Consider the following 25,503-nt stretch of genomic DNA (forward strand, 5'->3'; position numbering starts at 1 on the left):
GGTTGATTGAAAGGGCTGGGTTTGATTAAAAGGGCTGGGTTGATTGAAAGGGCTGGGTTGATTGAAAGGACTGGATTTGATTAAAAGGGCTGGGTTGATTGAAAGGGCTGGGTTTGATTAAAAGGGCTGGGTTGATTGAAAGGGCTGGGTTTGATTAAAACGGCTGGGTTGATTGAAAGGGCTGGGTTTGATTAAAAGGGCTGAGTTGATTGAAAGGGCTGGGTTTGATTAAAAGGGCTGGGTTGATTGAAAGGGCTGGGTTGATTGAAAGGGCTGGGTTTGATTAAAAGGGCTGGGTTGATTGAAAGGGCTGGGTTTGATTAAAAGGGCTGGGTTGATTGAAAGGGCTGGGTTTGATTAAAAGGGCTGGGTTGATTAAAAGGGCTGGGCTGATTGAAAGGGCTGGGTTTGATTAAAAGGGCTAGGTTGATTAAAAGGGCTGGGTTGATTAAAAGGGCTGGGTTGATTAAAAGGGCTGGGTTGATTGAAAGGGCTGGGTTTGATTAAAAGGGCTGGGTTGATTGAAAGGGCTGGGCTTGATTAAAAGGACTGGGCTGATTGAAAGGGCTAGGTTGATTAAAAGGGTTGGGCTGATTGAAAGGGCTGGGTTTGATTAAAAGGGCTGGGCTGATTGAAAGGGCTGGGTTGATTAAAAGGGCTGGATTGATTAAAAGGGCTGGATTGATTAAAAGGGCTGGGTTGATTAAAAGGGCTGGGTTGATTGAAAGGGCTGGGTTTGATTAAAAGGGCTGGGTTGATTAAAAGGGCTGGGTTTGATTAAAAGGGTTGGGTTGATCGAAAGGGCTGGGTTGATTAAAAGGGCTGGGTTTGATTAAAAGGGTTGGGTTGATTGAAAGGGCTGGGTTGATTAAAAGGGCTGGGTTGATTAAAATTAGAGCTGGATTGATTAAAAGGGCTGGGTTGATTAAAAGGGCTGGGTTGATTAAAATTAGAGCTGGATTGATTAAAAGGGCTGGGTTGATTAAAAGGGCTGGGTTTGATTAAAAGAGCTGGGTTGATTAAAAGGGCTGGGTTTGATTAAAAGGGCTGGGTTGATTAAAAGGGCTGGGTTGATTGAAAGGGCTGGGTTTGATTAAAAGGGCTGGGTTTGATTAAAAGGGCTGGGTTGATTAAAAGGGCTGGGTTGATTAAAAGGGCTGGGTTGATTAAAAGGGCTGGGTTGATTAAAAGGGCTGGGTTGATTAAAAGGGCTGGGTTTGATTAAAAGGGCTGGGTTGATTAAAAGGGCTGGGTTGATTGAAAGGGCTGGGTTGATTGAAAGGGCTGGGTTGATTAAAAGGGCTGGGTTTGATTAAAAGGGCTGGGTTGATTAAAAGGGCTGGGTTGATTGAAAGGGCTGGGTTGATTAAAAGGGCTGGGTTGATTAAAAGGGCTGGGTTGATTGAAAGGGCTGGGTTGATTGAAAGGGCTGGGTTGATTGAAAGGGCTGGGTTGATTAAAAGGGCTGGGTTGATTGAAAGGGCTGGGTTGATTGAAAGGGCTGGGTTGATTGAAAGGGCTGGATTGATTAGTACCCGAGATGGAAATAAATGGTATAAAATACCGACACAATGGAAATATAAACACACATGCAGTATAATGTGATCCTTTATTGACAACGTTTGTGACCCGATCAAGTCCACTGTGTGGGCGAAACGTTGTCAATAAAGGATCACATTATACTGCATATATGTTTACATTTCCAATACCCGAGATACTGAAGTAAATTCTTGGGTAACTGGGAACAGGTTGGGCAAATACGTGGGTGGGAATGGGCGTTTTGATAAGGACCTGCTTTGTATGGGCCAGAAGACCTTCTGCAGTGTTCCTCCATTCTTATGTTCAAACCCTCGATATACCCTTGATGACTTTCGAGAGTCTTACTGCTCTGGGAGCCCGGCCATGGTCTAGACTCGTCTGGTGCTTGCCTGGTCAACCAGGCTGTTGTTGCTGCTGGTCCGCTGACCCACATATCCATCACAGCTGGACGTTGATACAGTGTTCCCTTACTGTGCCCACCGCACCCCTGCTTTGTACTGGGTTTATTATGCCCTTCCTTCAATATCTCAGACTCCAGACCCTCAAATATCTTAGAGATATATCATCAAGTATATATCTCTCAGCCTGGACACAGGAATCATCACACACTCAATAACAACCAAGATATACCTTTGAAGAGTTTCCAGAGTTTCACTACCCTTGGTTTAGAAAAACACGTAATCAAACACTAGGACATATTTTTAAGAAAAACGTTTCGGTCTTGGGACCTTGATCAAGGTGATCCAGGTCCAGGACCGAAGTGGTACATGTATACCATACATATACAAAAAGAGCCGGTAGAAGAGCATTATAATATAGTTAGAAGCCCGAGTGCAACTATAACTATGAGACGAACGTGAGAAAAAACACGTTTGGAGGACAGATTGATTCATGAGTAGTGGAGAGGCGGAGTCAGGAGCCGTGACTCGACCCCTCCTCCTCCTCTCCCACAACCACAAACATGTGATTATTAAACTCCATCACTCCCTCCGCACAACATACGCCAACATGCCACATCATGTGTACTACACTGCGCTGACATAATCGTGTTAACACACACACACACAGTAAGGTTCAAAGTCCTATTAGGTACAGTAGTAGTGACAGCCCATAACAGCGACTGTGGCTTGTGTCACTATCATTCACAAACATCATTTGTTGTACCCATGAAATCAATCAATCTGTCACCATACCACACACTGACAGTGTGTGTGTGTGTGTGTGTGTGTGTGTGTGTGTGTGTGTGTGTGTGTGTGTGTGTGTGTGTGTGTGTGTGTGTGTGTGTGTGTGTGTGTGTGAGAGAGAGAGAGAGAGAGAGAGAGAAAGTTATATTGCGAGTCTCAGGTCATTAGCTTAACTTGGTAGTGGCTCCACGTAGGGGCTGCGTACTCGACGATAAACAAAACACAAATACCCCGCACATACGAGAAAGAAGCTTATGATGACGTTTCGGTCCGACTTGGACCATTGACTAGTCAATGGTCGGACCGAAACGTCGCAAGCTCCTGTCTCTTATGTGCGGGATATATTTATGTATTGTTTCAGTCACGGTATTGTGCCTTTGTGTCCCTTGTTTTCTACGCTGAACGTTACTCAGGTCAAACATACGAGGGACGAGACAGTTCCTGACCCGACCTCTTAGGTTGTGTTGAATCAAGTCCAGCAGATTGTGACCTTGTGTGTGTGTACTAGTGAAGGTGTCAGTAAATGACAGACTCCAGGCTGGGCCAGCCTGCTCCATCAACCACCTTATGTAAGTTGTGTACCTTACCTCTGATATACCTTTGAAGAATTTCGAGAGTATATCTACTCTCTGAGCCCGGCCATGGGCCAGGCTCGTCTGGTGCTCGCCTGGTCAACCAGGCTGTTGCTGCTGGAGGATTACTGACCTACATATCCATCACAGCCTGGTTGATCTGGCACCTGGTGAAGATACTTGTCTAGTTTCCTCTTGAAGGCTTCAACACTTGTTCCAGTAGTGTTTCTGGTATCTTCTGGTAAGATGTTAAAAAGTCTGGGACCCCGGATGTTGATACAGTGTTCCCTTATTGTCCCCACCGCACCCCTGCTCCTCACTGGGTTTATTTTACACTTCCTCCCATATCTCTCACTCCAGTACGTTTTCATGGCAGTGTGCAGATTTGGGACCAAGCCCTCGAGTACCTTCCAGGTATGTATTATCATGTACCTCTGTCTCCTCCGCTCCAATGAATACAAGTTCAAGACTTGCAGGCGTTCCCAGTAGTTTAGGTGCTTTACTGGCTCAATGTCAGCCGTAAACTTCATAAAGGAATCTTTGTATACCTTCCTTAACAAGATTTTCCCTATGATCTGACTCAGGTGCACCTCTGGTCTGATCATCTGAGGCGATGCTCACCACAATCTTATCATTCTCTCTCACATTCAATTCACATCTCATTTTTCTGTTATTTACTGATGACGAATATCAAGAGACATTTGTCAACGATTGCTTTTAAGCCGAGTCATTCTCCGTTTTCATGTTACTTATCGTCCACTTCAGTCAGTCACACATCACTATGCAAGACAAGCCACACTGGTGAGGGGGTGGAAATCTTCAGCTTACTTAGTGTTGTGGTTGCCCATTCCTTACCCTCGCCCATCTGACCATTCCTTATTAGCTGTTACTCTCTGTGTTCTGCCTCTCAGGTACTCTAGGATCTATTTAAGCACTATCACCTTTACTGCTGCCTGGTGGTGTTGGTGGTGGTGGTGGTATTGGTGGTGGAAAAGTAGTGGTGGTGATGGTGCAGTGGTGGTGGTGGAGCGGTGATGGTGGAGCAGTAGTGGTGCAGTGATAGTGATGGTGGTGGTGGTGGTGGAACTGTGCGTGCATAAACCAAAAGCTAATGTTGGTAAGAGATCAATAGGGTTGTGGCAAGCGAGTCTAGTGCCACACTACTCCAGTGCCACACTACCCCTAGTGCCACACTACCCCAGTGCCACACTACTCCAATGCCACACTACCCCTAGTGCCACACTACCCCAGTACCACACTACTCCAGTACCATACTACCCCTAGTGCCACACTACCCCAGTGCCACACTACTCCAGTGCCACACTACCCCAGTGCCACACTACTCCAATGCCACACTACCCCTAGTGCCACACTACTCCGGTGCCACACTACTCTAGTGCCACACTACGGTGCCACACTACTCCAGTGCCACACTACCCCAGTGCCACACTACTCCGGTGCCACACTACCCCAGGGCCACACTACTCCAGTGCCACACTTCCTAGTGCCACACTACCCCAGTGCCACACTACAGCGCCACACTACTAGTGCCACACTACGGTGCCACACTACTCCAGTGTCACACTACCCCTAGTGCCACACTACTCCGGTGCCACACTACTCCAGTGCCACACTACCCTTAGTGACACACTACCCCAATGCCACACTACTCTAGTGCCACACTATCCCTAGTGCCACATTACCCCAGTGCCACACTACTCCGGTGCCACACTACTCCAGTGCCACACAACCCCTAGTGCCACACTACCCCTAGTGCCACACTACTTCTAGTGCTACACTACACTGCCACACTACTCCAGCCCCACACTACCCCTTGTGCCACACTACCCCTTGTGCCACACTACTCCAGTGCCACACTACACCAGTGCCACATTACTCCAGTGCCACACTACTCCAGTGCCAAACTACCCCTAGTGCCACACTACTCGTGCCACACTACTCGTGCCACACTACCCTCAGTGCCACACTACTCCAGTGACACACTACCCCAGTGCCACACTACTCCAGTGACACACTACCCCAGTGCCACACTACTCCAGTGACACAGTAACCTCAGTGCCACACTACTCCAGTGCCATACTAGTACAGTGCCACACTACTCCAGTCCCACACTACAGTGCCACACTACCCTCAGTGCCACACTACAGTGACAACTACCCCAGTGCCACATTACTCCAGTGCCACAGTACCCTCAGTGCCACACTACTCCAGCGCTACACTAATTCAGTACCAAACACACGCACCAATTACAATATAATTAATAACCTCACACTAATAACCTGATAACACCGCCACCATGCCACTTCCACTGTTGGTGGCACTGTCAAGGTGCCACCATGGTGGCACTGTCAAGGTGTCATAATGGTGGCACTGTGAAGGTGTCAAAATGGTGGCACTGTCAAAGTGCCATCATAGCGGCAGTGTCAAGGTGTCATCATGGCACTGTCAAGGTACCAAGTGCACAGTACGTGTATCCCACCCGTATAAGAACCGATCATTATCCAGGTACATATCATGGCTTTTGTCTGCACCACACTAACACTATTTATAATATAATTATAATTTTATTATTATTATTATTATTAATATTAGTAGTAGTAGTAGTAGTAGTAGTAGTACAGTAGTAACAATAATAGCAGCAGCAGTAGTAGTAGTACAGTGGTAGCAATAATAGCAGCAGCAGCAGCACCCGCAGTAGAAGCAACAGCAGCAAAGGTAAGGTGTTACTGCTTATTTCCAATAATTGCACTGTCAAGATACCATTCATAAAATGGCACTGTCAAGATACCATTCATAAAATGGCACTGTCAAGATACCATTCATAAAATGGCACTGTCAAGATACCATTCATAAAATGGCACTGTCAAGATACCATTCATAAAATGGCACTGTCAAGATACCATTCATAAAATGGCACTGTCAAGATACCATTCATAAAATGGCACTGTTAAAATTTTCTTCATACAATGTGAATGTCAGTGGGTGAGAGGTAAGTGTCACTGATGCCAGAGAACACCGCCCCCGCGGCTCACTCCAACACTTCATTACTGGGCAAGAAATATTCTTGTATAGAAATGCAGATTAGTGACGTGTAGACTGCATTTATCACCAATTTACAAGATTTACTTAGTCATCTAATACGCTCGTGAGAGAGAACATCAGTAATCCTGCCAGAGTGCAAAACTTCTACCAGGCTTCCTTTCTTGTTTGCATACTCTTCTGATATGTGGGTAGTAGCTTGCTGGATAGTTGTTGCTATCTACCAACTTCCTACCTGACACGGTAATGTTCATAGTAATACCATGCCTCTCACAGGGAATACCATTCGTAGCTCGATTGGTAGCGCACTCGGCTCACAAAGCTGAGGTTCGTGGTTCGATCCCAGGTACAGATGGAAACATTAGGACGTGTTTCCTTGAGATACCTGCTGTCCCTGTTCACCTATCACTAAAATAGGTACCTGGGTGTTAGTCGACTGGTGTGGATCCCATCCTGGGGACAAAATTGACCTAATTTGCCCGAAATGCTCTGCATAACAAGGAGCTTTCTATATAGTAGTATGTCACTGATGTCAGCTATGGTCTGTATACCTTGTACATGTACCTGTACAAATAAAAATATTATTATTATTATTACTTGAGGGAAAGGGTGAAGCAGTGGAGTAATCTGGACAACACTTCCACCTGGTGTGGCCACTGGAAGTGGTGCTTAACCTATACACAGTTTCACGAGTAGGTATACATAGTTTCATGAATAAGTGTAATCAGGCCCCTGGAGACCAGTAATCAATAAACCAGCTAGTAAGAGTCAAGAAGCTGGACAAGAGCTATGACTCAACCCTTTGAGACAACTAGATCAGTAAAGATGTGATCATGGTCACATGTCAAGTTTCTGTCAAACACCACAATTGCTGGGAACACGTGAAGTCCCTTAATATGTACTCCCTGGAACGTAGCGGAGAAGGTTGCATCATAATATATGCCAAGATACTGGACGGACTAGTCACAAACTGGCATACTGAAATTCTTTGCTGCAAGAGCAAGAGGCTTGGTTGACGCTGCAAAATATCCCCAGTTAGAGGTAACTCACTAAATATAAAGGGATCAAGACTCCACAACACCCTTCCCTCACGCATGAGGGGAATTAGCAACAAACCCCTAGCTGTCTTCACAAGAGAACAGGATAAATTCATGCCAATTGCTAGTCAGCCAGGTTGTGTTACCTACACTAGATTAGCAACAGCAGTCTGGCTGAGTAGGCCATCATTCAGGAGGCCTGGTCTAGGAGCGAGCAGCAAAAGGGATGACCTCTGGTGTCAACAAGTGGTCAACAGGTAGACTCCATACTTAAGAAACTACAACTACCAATATTAACTGTACTCTTATAACCATGGAACTACAATAACAACAACAGGAACACCAAGTTACTGCTGGAACTACAATAACAACAACAGGAACACCAAGTTACTGCTGGAACTACAATGACAACAACAAGAACACCAAGTTACTGCTGGAACTACAATAACAACAACAGGAACACCATGTTACTGCTGGAACTACAATGGCAACAACAGGAACACCATGTTACTGCTGGAACTACAATAATAACAACAGGAACACCATGTTACTGCTGGAACTACAATAACAACAACAGGAACACCATGTTACTGCTGGAACTACAATAACAACAACAGGAACACCATGTTACTGCTGGAACTACAATGGCAACAACAGGAACACCATGTTACTGCTGGAACTACAATGGCAACAACAGGAACACCATGTTACTGCTGGAACTACAATGGCAACAACAGGAACACCATGTTACTGCTGGAACTACAATGGCAACAACAGGAACACCAAGTTACTGCTGGAACTACAATAACAACAAGAACACCATGTTACTGCTGGAACTACAATAACAACAACAGGAACACCAAGTTACTGCTGGAACTACAATAACAACAACAGGAACACCAAGTTACTGCTGGAACTACAATAACAACAACAGGAACACCAAGTTACTGCTGGAACTACAATGACAACAACAGGAACACCATGTTACTGCTGGAACTACAATGGCAACAACAGGAACACCATGTTATTGCTAGAACTACAATGGCAACATTCCCGGAGGCAGCAACACCATATATGTTACTACTGGAACCACAACTGCAACATTCCAGCAGCAGAAACACTACATATTTTACTGCTGGAACCACAATTCCAGCATTCCAGCAGGCAGGAACCCTCCCTCATCCTGGAAGAATCACAAACCACTTCTCTCTCCCTCCCTCCCTTCCTCTCTCTCTCTCTCTCTCTCTCTCTCTCTCTGCTGGAACCACCACCATCACCGCTACTGCCACAAATCCTCAGCTTTGAGCCAGCCTCTCTCTCTCTCTCTCTCTCTCTCTCTCCTCACCACTCCCAGAAGTCCTATCTGCTAGCGTCGTCGTCGGCGGCGGCAGGGGCGGCGGCAGGGGCGGCGGCAGGGGCGGCTGCGGCAGAGACGTGGGAGTGTGGCGCTGCTAGTATTTATGTGAGGGGAAGGAGGGAGGGGAGGGAGGTAGCTGGTGCACACTGGGAACCTCATTCTCTCTAACTCCTCTCTTCTCCACTCTTCCCTTCTCCTCCACTTCCAACTTCCCTTTTTCTCTATTTCTTAATTTCCTCTATTTCACTCCCAATGTTTTTCCTCGGCCTTTCCATTTTCTATTCCTTAATTGTTTCTGTCTCCTGCTCTTCTCTTATCATCCTTTTCTGTTCTCTTCCTCTTGTTACTTCCATCCTCTCTCTCTTCCTCTTTCAGTAATTCTTAGTTTCTTCTTGAAGTTCAGATCTTACATTCTTCATTTCATTTACATTCTCCTCTCTTTCTTCCCCAGTTGCTACTATTCAATAGTTTCTTCCTTGCTCTTTCTCTAATTACTCACTCACTTGCTTCCTAAGTTATTCGTTAAAGGCTCGTCAGTGTTACAAGGCAGTCTGGCTTCCTCCTGACCTGTGCTCATCCTAATCTCTCTTCTTTAAGAAAGAAATATGGGGGGAAATTGAGTGTTTTGATGTGATAATTTTCTGAGCGTCTCCTACGACTGGCTTTGTCACTTCACCGATGATAACGTGATAATGCAACTTCCCAGCGTTTTCAAACTTGATGTGCTGGTGTGCTTTAGGAAATCAAGGACCCCACTGGCAATAAATCACTTTGGCCTTTTTGGGGGATATCCTAGGTAATTTACACATAGTCTAGTGACGAAAAACATCCACGGGGAGAGTTAGGCTTTTCGTGTTGCAATCAACACATCATCAGAAGCTTACAATGTTGCAGAAATAGAATAGCAAATCCAGGAAGGTCCGTTCATGTGAATACTTGGACTTCCTACTCATTTCTGCTCCTGAAAATGTGTTCACTGCAACACGAAAGGCCTAGAGCTATCATTCAACCTCCTGTACAGTTGTTTTGCATCTTGCATCGCTTCTTCACCACTACTGCATATGCTACTATGTATGACACTTTATTTAACTTATATTTATGTGTACCTGTACCTAAACTTACTGACTGGTTTTCTGAGATAACGAGACAATGCCTCTTCAGTCTGGATACAAATCTGGCGTTTCTGAGCTGAATGTCCGAATAAATTTTGGGTCGTGTGTAGCGTCCTCGAAAAAAGGACGCCAATTTCTTTCTCATATAATTTTATAGTGCTGATTCGTTTGGAGTCGATGTAATCAGTCCATCAATCTTAAAAGGAAAGTGTCGAGTATTTTGAAAGTCTTCATATTCTTTTAGTCATGGTACCAGCTTGGCTGCCCTTCTAGTTACCTCAAGTTAGGTCCTGATCAGCTCAGCTCTGGTGCCTACATTGTATTGCGTGTGGCTAGCACCAACAGCCTCAGTGATTAGGATATGGGTTCAAAGGCCTAGTCTGGGACCAAACCGCCTGGTCGGTGACTCAAGAAACTGTCTTCAGATAACAGTAACCAGCACAACTGTGGTTCTTACACGGTGTATATTATCCACAACTATACCTGGAGTTTACCTGGAGAAAGTTCCGGGGGTCAACACCCCCGCGGCCCGGTCTGTGACCAGGCCACCTGGTGGATCGGAGCCTGATCAACCAGGCTGTTACTGCTGGCTGCACGCAAACCAACGTACGAGCCACAGCCTGGCTGGTCAGGTACCGACTTTACGTGCTTGTCCAGTGCCAGCTTGAAGACTGCCAGGGGTCTATTGGTAATCCCCCTTATGTATGCTGGGAGGCATTTACCACATATACTACTGTTATTACTACTGCTGTTACTGATGCTGCTACTGCTATTATTACTGCTGCTGCTGATACTACTACTACTACTGATACTGCTGATACTACTACTACTACTGATACTGCTGATACTACTACTACTACTGATACTGCTGATACTACTACTACTGATACTGCTGATACTACTACTACTACTACTGATACTGCTGATACTACTACTACTACTACTGATACTGCTGATACTACTACTACTACTACTGATACTGCTGATACTACTACTACTACTACTACTACTACTGCTTCAAATAATAAAATAACACCAATATCGGAAACGACGTCTGAAACAAGAGAGCCAGTAACAAGAGAGCCAGTAACAAGAGAGCCAGAAACAAGAGAGCCAGTAACAAGAGAGCCAGAAACAAGAGAGCCAGTAACAAGAGAGCCAGAAACAAGAGAGCCAGTAACAACAGAGCCAGTAACAACAGAGCCAGAAACAAGAGAGCCAGTAACAACAGAGCCAGAAACAAGAGAGCCAGTAACAACAGAGGCAGTAACAAGAGCTATTATCAACAGAGCCAGCAACAACAGAGCCAGTAACAAGAGAGCCAGAAACAAGAGAGCCAGTAACAACAGAGCCAGAAACAAGAGAGCCAGTAACAACAGAGCCAGAAACAAGAGAGCCAGTAACAACAGAGCCAGTAACAAGAGAGCCAGTAACAAGAGAGCTAATAACAGAGCCAGTAACAAGAGAGCCAGTGACAACAGAGCCAGTAACAAGATAGCAAGTAACAACAGAGCCAGAAACAAGAGAGCAAGTAACAGCAGAGCCAGAAACAAGAGAGCCAGTAACAACAGAACCAGTAACAAGAGAGCCAGTAACAAGAGAGCCAATAACAACAGAGCCAGTAACAAGAGAGCCAGAAACAAGAGAGCCAATAACAAGAGAGCCAGTAACAAGAGAGCCCGTAACAAGAGAGCCAGAAACAAGAGAGCCAGTAACAAGAGAGCCAGTAACAAGTGAGACAGTAACAAGAGAGCCAGTAACAAGAGAGCCAGTAACAACAGAGCCAGTAACAACAGAGCCAGTAATAACAGAGCCAGAAACAAGAGAGCCAGAAACAAGAGAGCCAGTAACAACAGAGCCAGAAACAAGAGAGCCAGTAACAAGAGAGCTAATAACAACAGAGCCAGTAACAAGAGAGCCAGTGACAACAGAGCCAGTAACAAGATAGCCAGTAACAAGAGAGCCAGAAACAAGAGAGCAAGTAACAGCAGAGCCAGTAACAACAGAACCAGTAACAAGAGAGCCAGTAACAAGAGAGCCAGAAACAACAGAGCCAGTAACAAGAGAGCCAGTAACAACAGAACCAGTAACAACAGAACCAGTAACAAGAGAGCCAGTAACAAGAGAGCCAGTAACAAGAGAGCCAGTAACAAGAGAGCCAGTAACAACAGAGCCAGTAACCACAGAACCAGTAACAAGAGAGCCAGAAACAAGAGAGCCAGTAACAAAAGAGCCAGTAACAAGAGAGCCAGAAACAAGAGAGCCAGTAACAAGTGAGCCAGTAACAAGAGAGCCAGTAACACAGAGCCAGTAACAACAGAGCCAGTAACAACAGAGCCAGTAATAACAGAGCCAGAAACAAGAGAGCCAGACACAAGAGAGCCAGGAACAAGAGAACCAGTAACAAGAGAGCCAGTAACAAGAGAGCCAGGAACAAGAGAGCCAGTAACAACAGAACCAGTAACAGAACCACCAGCTGAACATGGTTGAAGTTACCTCACCTTGTACAAGTGTGTGTTTCGTACTACGGTCACTATCGTCAGTTACTGTCGTTACTGTCACCGCCGAGCGACAAATACAACACGCAGTAAGTCGTGGTAATCATTTATAAATGTCATAGCGGCATCGCCCGGCTAATAAGATCGATCGTGGCGCTCTGATGTCTTCAAGAAGGTTACCTGAATTATGCAGCTCTAGTGAGCTTCCTGCTGTGACCAGCTCACACAGCTCTAGTGAGCTTCCTGCTGTGACCAGCTCACACAGCTCTAGTGAGCTTCCTGCTGTGACCAGCTCACACAGCTCTAGTGAGCTTCCTGCTGTGACCAGCTCACACAGCTCTAGTGAGCTTCCTGCTGTGACCACCTCACACAGCTCTAGTGAGCTTCCTGCTGTGACCAGATCACGCAGCTCTAGTGAGCTTCCTGCTGTGACCAGATCACACAGCTCTAGTGAGCTTCCTGCTGTGACCAGATCACACAGCTCTAGTGAGCTTCCTGCTGTGACCAGATCACAGCTCTAAAGAGCTTCCTGCTGTGACCACCTCACACAGCTCTAAAGAGCTTCCTGCTGTGACCAGCTCACACAGCTCTAGTGAGCTTCCTGCTGTGACCTCACACAGCTCTAAAGAGCTTCCTGCTGTGACCAGCTCACACAGCTCTAAAGAGCTTCCTGCTGTGACCACCTCACACAGTTCTAGTGAGCTTCCTGCTGTGACCAGCTCACACAGCTCTAGTGAGCTTCCTGCTGTGACCACCTCACACAGTTCTAGTGAGCTTCCTGCTGTGACCTCACACAGTTCTAGTGAGCTTCCTGCTGTGACCACCTCACACAGCTCTAGTGAGCTTCCTGCTGTGACCACCTCACACAGCTCTAGTGAGCTTCCTGCTGTGACCACCTCACACAGCTCTAGTGATACAAAAGCCTGATAAACCAGCTGAAGGTTTCTGGTATGGTACTTTTTTCTGGCTGCTCTCCTGGCTTCTCTCCTGGCTGCTCTCCTGGCTGCACTCCTGGCTGCACTCCTGGCTGCACTCCTGGCTGCTCTCCTGGCTGCACTCCTGGCTGCTCTCCTGGCTGCTCTCCTGGCTGCACTCCTGGCTGCTCTCCTGGCTGCTCTCCTGGCTGCTCTCCTGGCTGCACTCCTGGCTGCACTCCTGGCTGCACTCCTGGCTGCACTCCTGGCTGCTCTCCTGGCTGCACTCCTGGCTGCTCTCCTGGCTGCACTCCTGGCTGCACTCCTGGCTGCACTCCTGGCTGCACTCCTGGCTGCTCTCCTGGCTGCACTCCTGGCTGCACTCCTGGCTGCTCTCCTGGCTGCACTCCTGGCTGCACTCCTGGCTGCACTCCTGGCTGCACTCCTGGCTGCACTCCTGGCTGCTCTCCTGGCTGCACTCCTGGCTGCACTCCTGGCTGCACTCCTGGCTGCACTCCTGGCTGCACTCCTGGCTGCACTCCTGGCTGCACTCCTGGCTGCACTCCTGGCTGCACTCCTGGCTGCACTCCTGGCTGCACTCCTGGCTGCACTCCTGGCTGCACTCCTGGCTGCACTCCTGGCTGCTCTCCTGGCTGCTCTCCTGGCTGCTCTCCTGGCTGCACTCCTGGCTGCACTCCTGGCTGCACTCCTGGCTGCACTCCTGGCTGCACTCCTGGCTGCACTCCTGGCTGCACTCCTGGCTGCTCTCCTGGCTGCACTCCTGGCTGCACTCCTGGCTGCACTCCTGGCCGCACTCCTGGCTGCACTCCTGGCTGCACTCCTGGCTGCTCTCCTGGCTGCTCTCCTGGCTGCACTCCTGGCTGCACTCCTGGCTGCACTCCTGGCTGCACTCCTGGCTGCTCTCCTGGCTGCACTCCTGGCTGCACTCCTGGCTGCACTCCTGGCTGCACTCCTGGCTGCACTCCTGGCTGCACTCCTGGCTGCACTCCTGGCTGCTCTCCTGGCTGCTCTCCTGGCTGCACTCCTGGCTGCACTCCTGGCTGCTCTCCTGGCTGCTCTCCTGTCTGCTCTCCTGTCTGCTCTTCTGGCTGCTCTCCTGGCTGCACTCCTGGCTGCACTCCTGGCTGCACTCCTGGCTGCTCTCCTGGCTGCTCTCCTGGCTGCACTCCTGGCTGCACTCCTGGCTGCACTCCTGGCTGCACTCCTGGCTGCACTCCTGGCTGCTCTCCTGGCTGCTCTCCTGGCTGCTCTCCTGGCTGCTCTCCTGTCTGCTCTTCTGGCTGCTCTCCTGGCTGCTCTCCTGGCTGCTCTCCTGTCTGCTCTTCTGGCTGCTCTCCTGGCTGCTTTCCTGGCTGCTTTCCTGGCTGCTCTCCTGGCTGCTCTCCTGGCTGCTTTCCTGGCTGCTCTCCTGGCTGCTCTCCTGGCTGCTCTCCTGGCTGCACTCCTGGCTGCACTCCTGGCTGCACTCCTGGCTGCACTCCTGGCTGCACTCCTGGCTGCTCTCCTGGCTGCTCTCCTGTCTGCTCTTCTGGCTGCTCTCCTGGCTGCTCTCCTGGCTGCACTCCTGGCTGCACTCCTGGCTGCACTCCTGGCTGCACTCCTGGCTGCACTCCTGGCTGCACTCCTGGCTGCACTCCTGGCTGCACTCCTGGCTGCTCTCCTGGCTGCTCTCCTGTCTGCTCTTCTGGCTGCTCTCCTGGCTGCTCTTCTGGCTGCTCTCCTGGCTGCTCTTCTGGCTGCTCTTCTGGCTGCTCTCCTGGCTACTCTTCTGGCTGCTCTCCTGGCTGCTCTTCTGGCTGCTCTTCTGGCTGCTCTTCTGGCTGCTCTTCTGGCTGCTCTTCTGGCTGTTCTTCTGGCTGCTCTTCTGGCTGCTCTCCTGGCTGCTCTCCTGGCTGATTCTCCCTACAATGTCGTCCATCTTCTACCATTTAAGATGCGTGAAGTTGAAGTCTCCAAGGAGGCTAATGCTACGTGTAGGATTCTAAAGGTTTCCTTGACAGGTATCTATCTTCTCCATTTGTTCACTGTATTCCTCTGTAATTCCTGTTTCTTCAGGGCCAGGCACTGTCTTATGGCACTCCTGCAAGTGTCATATGATGAAGATCGGATCTGATGATTGATTTGATGTCAATGACATAACCACCTGAAGGATTTGTTGTCTCTAACAGTCCACAAGACATGACAATGTGGACAATTATTGTGTGGCCGCCGCTGCTGCTGCTGCTATTGTTGTTGCAGCTGCTTGTGGTATTGCTGGTTCTGTTGTTACGTTGTTTCTGCTATTGGTGCTATTAATTTTATCTGAAGCAGCAACAGTAGTAGTAGTAACAAAAGCAGTAACAGTAGTAGTAACAGGAATCACAACAGTATCAATGGCAGTATGTGTATCACGACTGATCTGTAATGTTTACAAAGAGCAGCATCAACCCTGTAAAAGGGAGAATATCTGTGTTGGCAGTACAGGTGAGGGAAATGCAGGGGTCAGGGTGGCGGGGGAGAGCAGGGGGATGGAGAGTCAGCCACATGTATATTTAACAACACTCACAGTAGCCTTCTCAGCTTGACATTTAAGTCTCACTATTACAATTTAATTTAGTCTCCCACCTTGTGTCTCCACCAGCCTGGACTTACCTACCTGTGACTGGTCTCCAGGGCTCCTCTCCCACTACAGCCCCGACCCGCGTTGCCGGGAGCCACAGCTCCTGGACCTATCCATCTGCTATCGACTAGCTTTATCGAATCTTAAGTTCCAAAGCTATATCATGCACAGTCTTGCAACTGTGTAAGGTGCCTGCTTCACCACCTCTACCGCCTTCCTATCAATTTAACGTATTTTCCAGCATATAAGGCGCACGACAGAAGTATCATAACGGTAAATCACTAATCATATTCAAGGGTAAATTAACCTCTTACTTACCCACAGCCTACCCTTGACCCTGACCTTAAGCATATAAGGCCCAGGGTAATTTTCCTAGTCCTTTTTTGTGGGAAAAAAAGCGCGCCTTATATGCCGGAAAATTCTTCATTTTCTTTGTTACATGCTCCTCTATTATTCTATTCTTTTGAGCTATTTCTTATCGTTCTTCTCTGACCTGCTCTTTTACCTGCTCCTGTCTCTCTCATTCTCATTCATCCACATTCTCGATGTCTTTTTGCAAGTTCCTGGTTGACGAGGTGTTTGCAACAGCTAGTATATTAGTACAGGGAGGTCCACTTATACAGCAGGTTAGGTTCCGGGCCCCACTTATACAGCAGGTTAGGTTCCGGGCCCCGCTTATACAGCAGGTTAGGTTCCGAGCCCCGCTTATACAGCAGGTTAGGTTCCGAGCCCCGCTTATACAGCAAAATGAAGAATGCGTATTACTGAAAACTGGTGCATTAACGAAACGCTGTAAAGTGAAACGCTGTAAAGCAGGACCTGCCTGTACTGCAACTTTTCGCTCATTATCCTGCCAGCATCTCTACCACAACACTGAATGTTAGGCCGAGCCTTAGATAGGTTAGATAAAGGAATTGATTTAAATTATAGCAAAGTTAGGTTAGCTTGTTACCATATATCTCTCACCCACTGTGTCTCCCATCTCTCCTACTGTATCTCTCCCACTGTGTATCTTCTATACTTCCAAAAATCTCACTCACGAGGTATCTCGCCCATCACCTATCTGCTGCTTTCCCTGTCAGCAGCTGCATCAGTGAACAGCAGAGAGCAGCTGCAGCAGTGAACAGCACAAAGCAGATGCAACAGTGAACACCTGCAATAACAAAATGAGATACTTACTGTGGCAGCGGGTTGATGTGTATCTCCTGGACCGTGGAGGAGCGCTCGCTTCGTCTCTCTCCCTCACCTGCAATATAAAGCACCTATTGCTAGTCATTACACACCTATGGCTAGTCATCACACACCTATGGTTAGTGACCATCCCTGAACGGGTCCTTGGAAGCACGACTGTCATACACAAGGAATCAAAACACTTGCATAACCCTGGGTAGCATGGGTATAGAGCAGGTCGTTCCTGCTTTTCACAACTGCTAGATCATTACGACATTGTCTTGGACGCACTGTTAGACAAACTAAGTGCTGATGTCGTGTACAATGATTTTGAAGAAGTGCGATAGCGCACAACATCCGTACAGAATGAATAACCGGAAAAATAGGCAGATGGATATTCATCTTAACAAATTGAAACCATAGTAGTAGTAAACAGAGTGAAGTCAGAGACTGCCACAGTGAAAAGTTCTGTTCCTCAAGGCATAGTACTCGCCCCAACTTCTGTTTCTCATTCTTATATCCGACACAGACTACGGACGTAAATCACAGCGCCGTAACTTCATTTGTTGACAACACCAGAATCTCTTATTAGCGTAGCATTGGTCGAATATAACGAATCTTTAAGAGGATATAAGATAATTGTTCCCGTTGTCTCTCAGACAACAATATGAGGTTCAGTGAGGACAAATTTCAGTTCTACTATGGAAGAATGGAGACAGTAAAGACTGGGCGGACTACACCACAAAGTCACATCATTCAACACAGCGAAAGTTACATGTGTGAGACTTAGGAGTGATGATGTTAAAAGATCTCACATTCAAGGATCACAACAATGTTGCTATCGCAAGGAAAATGATAGGCTGGATAACTAGAATGCTCATGACAAGAGATGCTGAGCCAATGATGACATTCAAGTCACTTGTTCTCTCAAAGGTATTTAGTCTACTGAGGGGCTCCTTCAAGGTAGGCGAGTGTGTTGATCTAGAAAACTTTCACTGCCGGTATATATATTCAATTAAACATCTGAAGTACTAGGAACCTTTGAAGTCTATTGAACTATACTTCTTAGAACGTAGGCTACGAAGCACACCATAATTCACACCTAGAAAATCCTAGAGGGACTGGTCCAGAACCTGAACACTCGAGTCATTCCATATAAAAGCAAGAACTTTGGCAGACGGTGCAAGTACCTACAATTAAAAGCAGGGGAGCGCCGAGTACACTGAAGAGAGAACTCGAAGAGTTTCAGAGGTCCCCGATTTTACAAAGCCGTCCCTTTATGTATAGGAAAAATTACCAACTAAACTCTGCACGTCTTCAAGAGAAAACTTGGTTCTTCCAATCAGTGCCTGACAAGCGGGCCTGGCTCGTACGCTGGACTGCGTGTGGCCAACAGTAACACTCTAGTTCATCAAGCCTTGATCCACCGGGAGTCCTAGTCTGAGGCCGGGCCACGGGGGGAGTTGATCCCTGGAAGCTTCATTCAGGTACCAGTGCTTAGTCATCAAACGCCTGTGGTTACTCCAGAAGAGTAACCACAAAGGATCGTACATTCAATGATCGCAACAATGTTGTTAACGCTACCGTAAGAATACAAACTAACAGCCTTCTTGACGGTTGGAGAGACTGCAACGCTAGACAACTAAGAGAACTTTCATTGCTTGTGTAACATCTGAAATACTGAGAACACTCGGAGTCACCTGAACTGTGTTCCTTGGACCGTAGGTGAAAAAGACATTCAAATTTATACCTGAAAAATTCTGGAGGGACTGGTCGCAAATTTGCACACTGAAATTACTCCTCACAAGAGAAAGATGCTCGGGAGACAGTGCAATTTACCTCAAATAAAAACAGGGTGAAGATGATCACACTAAGAGACAAGGCAATAAGTGTAAAGAGACCAGACTTTCAACACCTTCCCTGGGCTGTCTTCAAGAGCAAATCTGAAAAGTTCGTTAGGTTAATTCCTGATCAGCCCGGATGTGGTGCATAGGCTGAACTACGCCTGGCCCATGGCCGGGCTCAGAGAGTAGATAAACTCTCGAAACTCTTCAAAGGTATATACCAAGATCTGTTGGTCAGATCATCAACCAGAAGACTTGCTCTGAGACCAGGTTGCACAGATTCCCGAAATCATCATTAAAATAATCATGCACTGGTTAACAGCAGAGGTGATAGGAGTGTTGGTAAGGGGAAGGGTTGGGGTGGCGGGGGGAGTTGGTGGAGGGAGGGTAAAGGTAGTGGGGCTTGGGGTGGAGGGAGGGTAGAGGTGATGAGTGTGTTGGTAGGGACAGGGTAGAGGTGGGGGAGGGTGTTGGTGGTGGGGAGGGTGTTGGAGAGTCGAGGGGAGGATAGTAGAGGTGGTGAGCACAGAGAACAAGGAACAACTGTAGTGGATGTTGATAAGGTAAACAAACCACCACTTTACCCCTCCATACCACCGCACACCACTCCACTCTTTACATACCACACTATCTATCTATTCAACCACTCTACTCTTTACATACCACACTATCTATCTATTCAACCACTCCACTCTTTACATACCACACTATCTATTCAACCACTCCACTCTTTACATACCACACTATCTATTCAACCACTCCACTCTTTACATACCACACTATCTATCTATTCAACCACTCCACTCTTTACATACCACACTATCTATCTATTCAACCACTCCACTCTTTACATACCACACTATCTATCTATTCAACCACTCCACTCTTTATATACCACACTATCTATTCAACCACTCCACTCTTTACATACCACACTATCTATCTATTCAACCACTCCACTCTTTATATACCACACTATCTATCTATTCAACCACTCCACTCTTTATATACCACACTATCTATCTATTCAACCACTCCACTCTTTATATACCACACTATCTATTCAACCACTCCACTCTTTATATACCACACTATCTATCTATTCAACCACTCCACTCTTTATATACCACACTATCTATCTATTCAACCACTCCACTCTTTATATACCACACTATCTATCTATTCAACCACTCCACTCTTTATATACCACACTATCTATCTATTCAACCACTCCACTCTTTATATACCACACTATCTATCTATTCAACCACTCCACTCTTTATATACCACACTATCTATCTATTCAACCACTCCACTCTTTATATACCACACTATCTATCTATTCAACCACTCCACTCTTTACATACCACACTATCTATCTATTCAACCACTCCATTCTTTACATACCACACTATCTATCTATTCAACCACTCCACTCTTTATATACCACACTATCTATCTATTCAACCACTCCATTCTTTACATACCACACTATCTATCTATTCAACCACTCCACTCTTTATATACCACACTATCTATCTATTCAACCACTCCATTCTTTACATACCACACTATCTATTCAACCACTCCACTCTTTACATACCACACTATCTATTCAACCACTCCACTCTTTACATACCACACTATCTATTCATCTAACTCTCTTTTTCTCTCTATATATATATCTCATATATGTCACACTTTAAAGCTCAGGAGATATATATAAGGAATATACTGGAGAACTTGGAGAAGATGAGGATGAGAGAGAGACTTGCCAGAAGGGAGAGAGTGTATTTTAATTGCTGATAATTACACATTAATGAGAATACAATAATCACAAACAAACGATACAAGATGCAAAACCACCATAAGGGGAGTTGAATGATAGATCTAGGTGTTTCATGTTGCAATCAATACAACTTCAGGAGTTTGCAATGCAGGAGAAATAAGTAAGACGCTAGCTAGAGTCGTTCCTTTGACCGAATCTACCTGGACTTCCTACTCATTTCTGCAACATTGCAAGCTCTTGAAGATGTGTTGATTGCAACACAAAGGGCCTAGAGCTATCATTCAACTCCCCCGTGGTTGCATTAATAACAATAATAACAGCAAGAGAGCAGAGAGGATCCAAGTCTTCAGGTCAGGCTGTTGAAGTGTTCTGATTGGTTGATGGAGTGACCAATCATGACAGCCAGGGCCGTCATTTTGTACATGGCTTCCTGAGTGTTGATCCTACCTAATCATGTCCGTCTCAATTACAACCTACCCAACATTCTCCATCTGACTCTCCACACTATACTCATGTACTCTTTACCCGGGTACATCTGTTTGTGACTTGAAGTCCACTGTGTGGGCGAAATGTAGTCAATAAAGGATCACATTACGCTATACGTATTTGTCTTTATTTCCTACATATAGGAACCCGACAAGACCCAAAAGGTTTACAAGAGGTCCGGTGGCATCGTTGTAAGGAATGTACTAAACAGTATGTGAAGGAACTGAGCTTCACAACAATCTTACACTGAATCATTGTATTTGTTTGCTTATCACTCGCTACTATTGATTATCTCTTGAAGGTTCTGGGGGGTCGTTGCTCCCACGGCCTCTCTCACACCCTCAACTTAGTTACAATAAAGACAGTCTTGAAACTGATGTCCTGAACATCAGTACTACCTATGTATGTTAGGAGCCTGATAAAGCTCCTGGATCCTGAACATCAGTACTACCTATGTATGTTAGGAGCCTGATAAAGCTCCTGGATCCTGAACATCAGTACTACCTATGTATCGTAGGAGCTTGACAAAGCTCCTGGAGAGCGAAACGTTGCTACAATCAAATGTCAAGTTAGTTGCACATGTGTCCTTTTACCTAACATATTTTGAGTGATTCTACCAACATTATTATCCTACCTATGTAGGGTAATAATGACATTATCCTACCTATGTAGGGTAATAATGACATTATCCTACCTATGTAGGGTAATAATGACATTATCCTACCTATGTAGGGTAATAATGACATTATCCTACCTATGTAGGGTAATAATGACATTATCCTACCTATGTAGGGTAATAATGACATTATCCTACCTATGTAGGGTAATAATGACATTATCCTACCTATGTAGGGTAATAATGACCAAAAGCTCCAGTTGTTGGCCATCATATGACTAAGACCAGTGTCAGGAAACACTTGTTCTGTTTCCTGACAAATCTGACCTAAATTAGCCTAATCAGCAATCCATCTGAAAAAAAAAAACGCCGAGATATGAACGCTCTTAAAGAAAACCTCGCAGCAGTGTAACTAAGTCAGTGTGCTTGCTGCCTGGCTGTGGACTGTGGGTTGTAGGTAGGTAGGTAGGTAGGTAGGTAGGTAGGTAGATAGGTGTATGTGTATGTTTGTTTGTTTGTGTGTGTGTGTGTGTGTGTGTGTGTGTGTGTGTGTGTGTGTGTGTGTGTGTGTGTGTGTGTGTGTGTGTGTGTGTGTGTGTGTGTGTTGTGCACTCCACCACGATGCCCAATACCCTGGGCTACACCAGCCTGGGGTAGGCGATGGCATGTTACACTTGTGGCTGAGAAAACACAAGATTGTGATCACTAAACAACATGTTACTACTGGCACTTATGTGACCATGAATAGAACAAGTTGGGCACTGAGGGATGAACTGGATACCCCGGGGGTGAGTACACAACCACTGAACATCATGAACAACCACGTGTGTTCAACTTACAAACAAGATGCATCTGCTGCTTGCTTCACACCACCAACCACGACATAAACAAATATTCTTTAACCTAACGTAACCTAACCTTACCTAACTTAACCTAACCTAAGTTAACCTAACCTAACCTTACCTAACTTAACCTAACCTAACCTAACCTAACATAACCTTACCTAACTTAACCTAACCTAACCTAACCTAACATAACCTTACCTAACTTAACCTAACCTAACCTAACTTAACCTAACTTAACCTAACCTAACCTAACTTAACCTAACTTAACCTAACCTAACCTAACCTAACATAACCTTACCTAACTTAACCTAACCTAACCTAACCTAACCTAACATAACCTTACCTAACTTAACCTAACCTAACCTAACTTAACCTAACCTAACCTAACCTAACCTAACCTAACCTAACCTAACCTAACTTAACTTAACTTAACCTAACCTAACCTAACATAACCTTACCTAACTTAACCTAACCTAATATAACATTACGTAACCTAAATAGTGGTATTTCTCCTCGAGGCTGTTTAAACACTACTTCTACCACACCATCTTATATTAATACACATGTTGTATATGTATACTTTATTGTATAACATGGTACACAAGCTGTAAAATATACACTGATCATACAAAGATGTTTTTATATAAATACAGAAGGTTTAAGTCAGACATTACAAGTACAAAGATGTCTGTCAACAATTACATTTTAGAACCTTGATCCAGCTCCTCCGAGGCGGGGCACAGTGTACCCAGGGCACAGTGTACCCAGGGCACAGTGTACCCAGGGTACAGAGTACCCAGGGCACAGTGTACCCAGGGTACAGAGTACCCAGGGCACAGTGTACCCAGGGCACAGTGTACCCAGGGCACAGTGTACCCAGGACACAGTGTACCCAGGGCACAGTGTACCCAGGGCACAGTGTACCCAGGGCACAGTGTACCCAGGGCACAGTGTACCCAGGGCACAGTGTACCCAGGGCAGAGTACCCAGGGCACAGAGTACCCAGGGTACAGTGTACCCAGGGCACAGTGTATCCAGGACACAGTGTACCCAGGACACAGTGTACCCAGGGCACAATGTACCAATACACAGTGTACCCAGGACACAGTGTACCCAGGACACAGTGTACCCAGGGCACAATGTACCCAATACACAGTGTACCCAGGAAACAAGACACATTACCACTCTGAACCACAAGAATGACACTGCACCACAACACTGACACACTGCACCACAACACTGACACACTGCACCACAACACTGACACACTGCACCACAACACTGACACACTGCACCACAACACTGACACACTGCACCACAACACTGACACACTGCACCACAACACTGACACACTGCACCACAACACTGACACACTGCACCACAACACTGACATTGCACCACAACACTGACACACTGCACAACACTATCTACTCTGGAATCTTAGTTTTCCTGATGAGTCTTTTGCCTAACACCTTCAGGAACGTGGATGTCCTCTAACGACCCCAAAGGAAATAAGTCACTTCGTCTAACTTTTTTGGGTTATCCCAGATTTACACTATGTATAAGAGAGAGAGAGAGAGGGGGGGGAAGGAGAGAGAGAGGGGGGGGAAGAAGAGAAAGGGGAAGGGGAAGTGGATGGGGGTGGGTGAGAGCAGAGCAAGACAGCAGTGAGCCTGCCGCCATGCACAAAAACGTAGAGTAAATCTTTAGCCCGGGGTAATTTGAGGCCGTCAGCACCAGGTTGTGTTGTGATGCACGAGCCTGGAGCAGGGCCAGCCTGGTGCCACGGTGAGGAGGGAGAGGAGGAGATGAGGGAGGGAGAGTGAAAGTGAGAGGATAAGAGAGAGTGAGTATTAGGACCATACCTTCTTTTAATATATGTAATATTACAGAAATCCTGCCAATGTGAGAAAAGAGCTCTCTCTCTCTCTCTCTCTCTCTCTCTCTCTCTCTCTCTCTCTCTCTCTCTGTAAGACGTTACTAGTGTGTTTACCTGGCGACATCTCCGCAAGTCACCACCCCGGCGACCTGGTCCCAGACCAGGCCTCCTGGTTCCTGGTCTGAGGCAGAGTCTTCAAGAGTACGGTCTTCTTCACCACCTTCAAGGCTGAGGGACTGATTACCTCATCTTTTGTATATAGTTCTACTGTCTTCCAATTATGTCCTTGAATTTGTATTGATAAAGCCACTGGATGGCGAAACGTCGACAATAAAGACGTTACACACGTGTCAAATTCTTCTTGATAGTGTGTAGGAGTCTGTTTCACTGTGTCGACACTTAAGACATTGAAAAATGACACGATGATACCGACAAGATGTGGCAGAAGACACTTATGTACAATTCACAACGTTTCGCCACGAGTGACTCGTTCAGTCCTGAAGAAGAATCCACTTGTGGCGAAACGTTGCCTGTAATAAATGTCGTGAAGTATCTTTTAGCACAACTTAAAACAGTGAAGGTGAGTGGGAGTCACAAAACAATATTAACTTACGGTACTAATATAGAAGTCACCTTCTCCAGTGGCACGAACTTTAGTGTTTAACTCAGAGAGATCTCCTGAACAGCCTGGTTGATCAGGCCCTCAACCACCGGGAGGCCTGATCATGGACCGGGCAGCGGGGGCGTTGATCCCCGGAATACCCTCCAGGTAAACACCAGGAAGATAGTGGACTTCATCGTTCCCTCTCAGAGAATAATAATACTGAACATCATACAAGACTAAGGGACTGATTATTTTTTGTGTATAATTCTACATTCTTCACCTCATGTCCTTGTATTGCACTGATAAACCCAGTGGTTGGAGAAACGTCTACAAAGGTGATGCACATGTGTCTTCGATACTGTACATTACAGAAATAT

General features: G+C 46.4%; 1 protein-coding gene across 5 annotated transcripts in view; it reads right to left on the minus strand.

The window, feature by feature from the left end:
* LOC128697830 (collagen alpha-1(I) chain) overlaps nucleotides 1-25,503 on the minus strand; it is a 596,471-nt gene that overhangs the window by 150,243 nt on the left and 420,725 nt on the right. For 3 of the 5 annotated variants that reach the window (XM_053789762.2, XM_053789759.2, XM_053789763.2), the window contains exon 2: nucleotides 17,073-17,139. The exons of the other annotated variants lie outside the window; for them this stretch is intronic. The gene's annotated coding sequence lies outside the window, so the exon portion shown is untranslated. The remainder of the gene's footprint in view (nucleotides 1-17,072; nucleotides 17,140-25,503) is intronic. 5 annotated transcript variants of the gene reach the window in all.

Source organism: Cherax quadricarinatus, chromosome 68 (assembly GCF_038502225.1).
Source record: "Cherax quadricarinatus isolate ZL_2023a chromosome 68, ASM3850222v1, whole genome shotgun sequence".
NCBI classification, from domain to species: Eukaryota; Metazoa; Arthropoda; class Malacostraca; order Decapoda; family Parastacidae; genus Cherax; species Cherax quadricarinatus.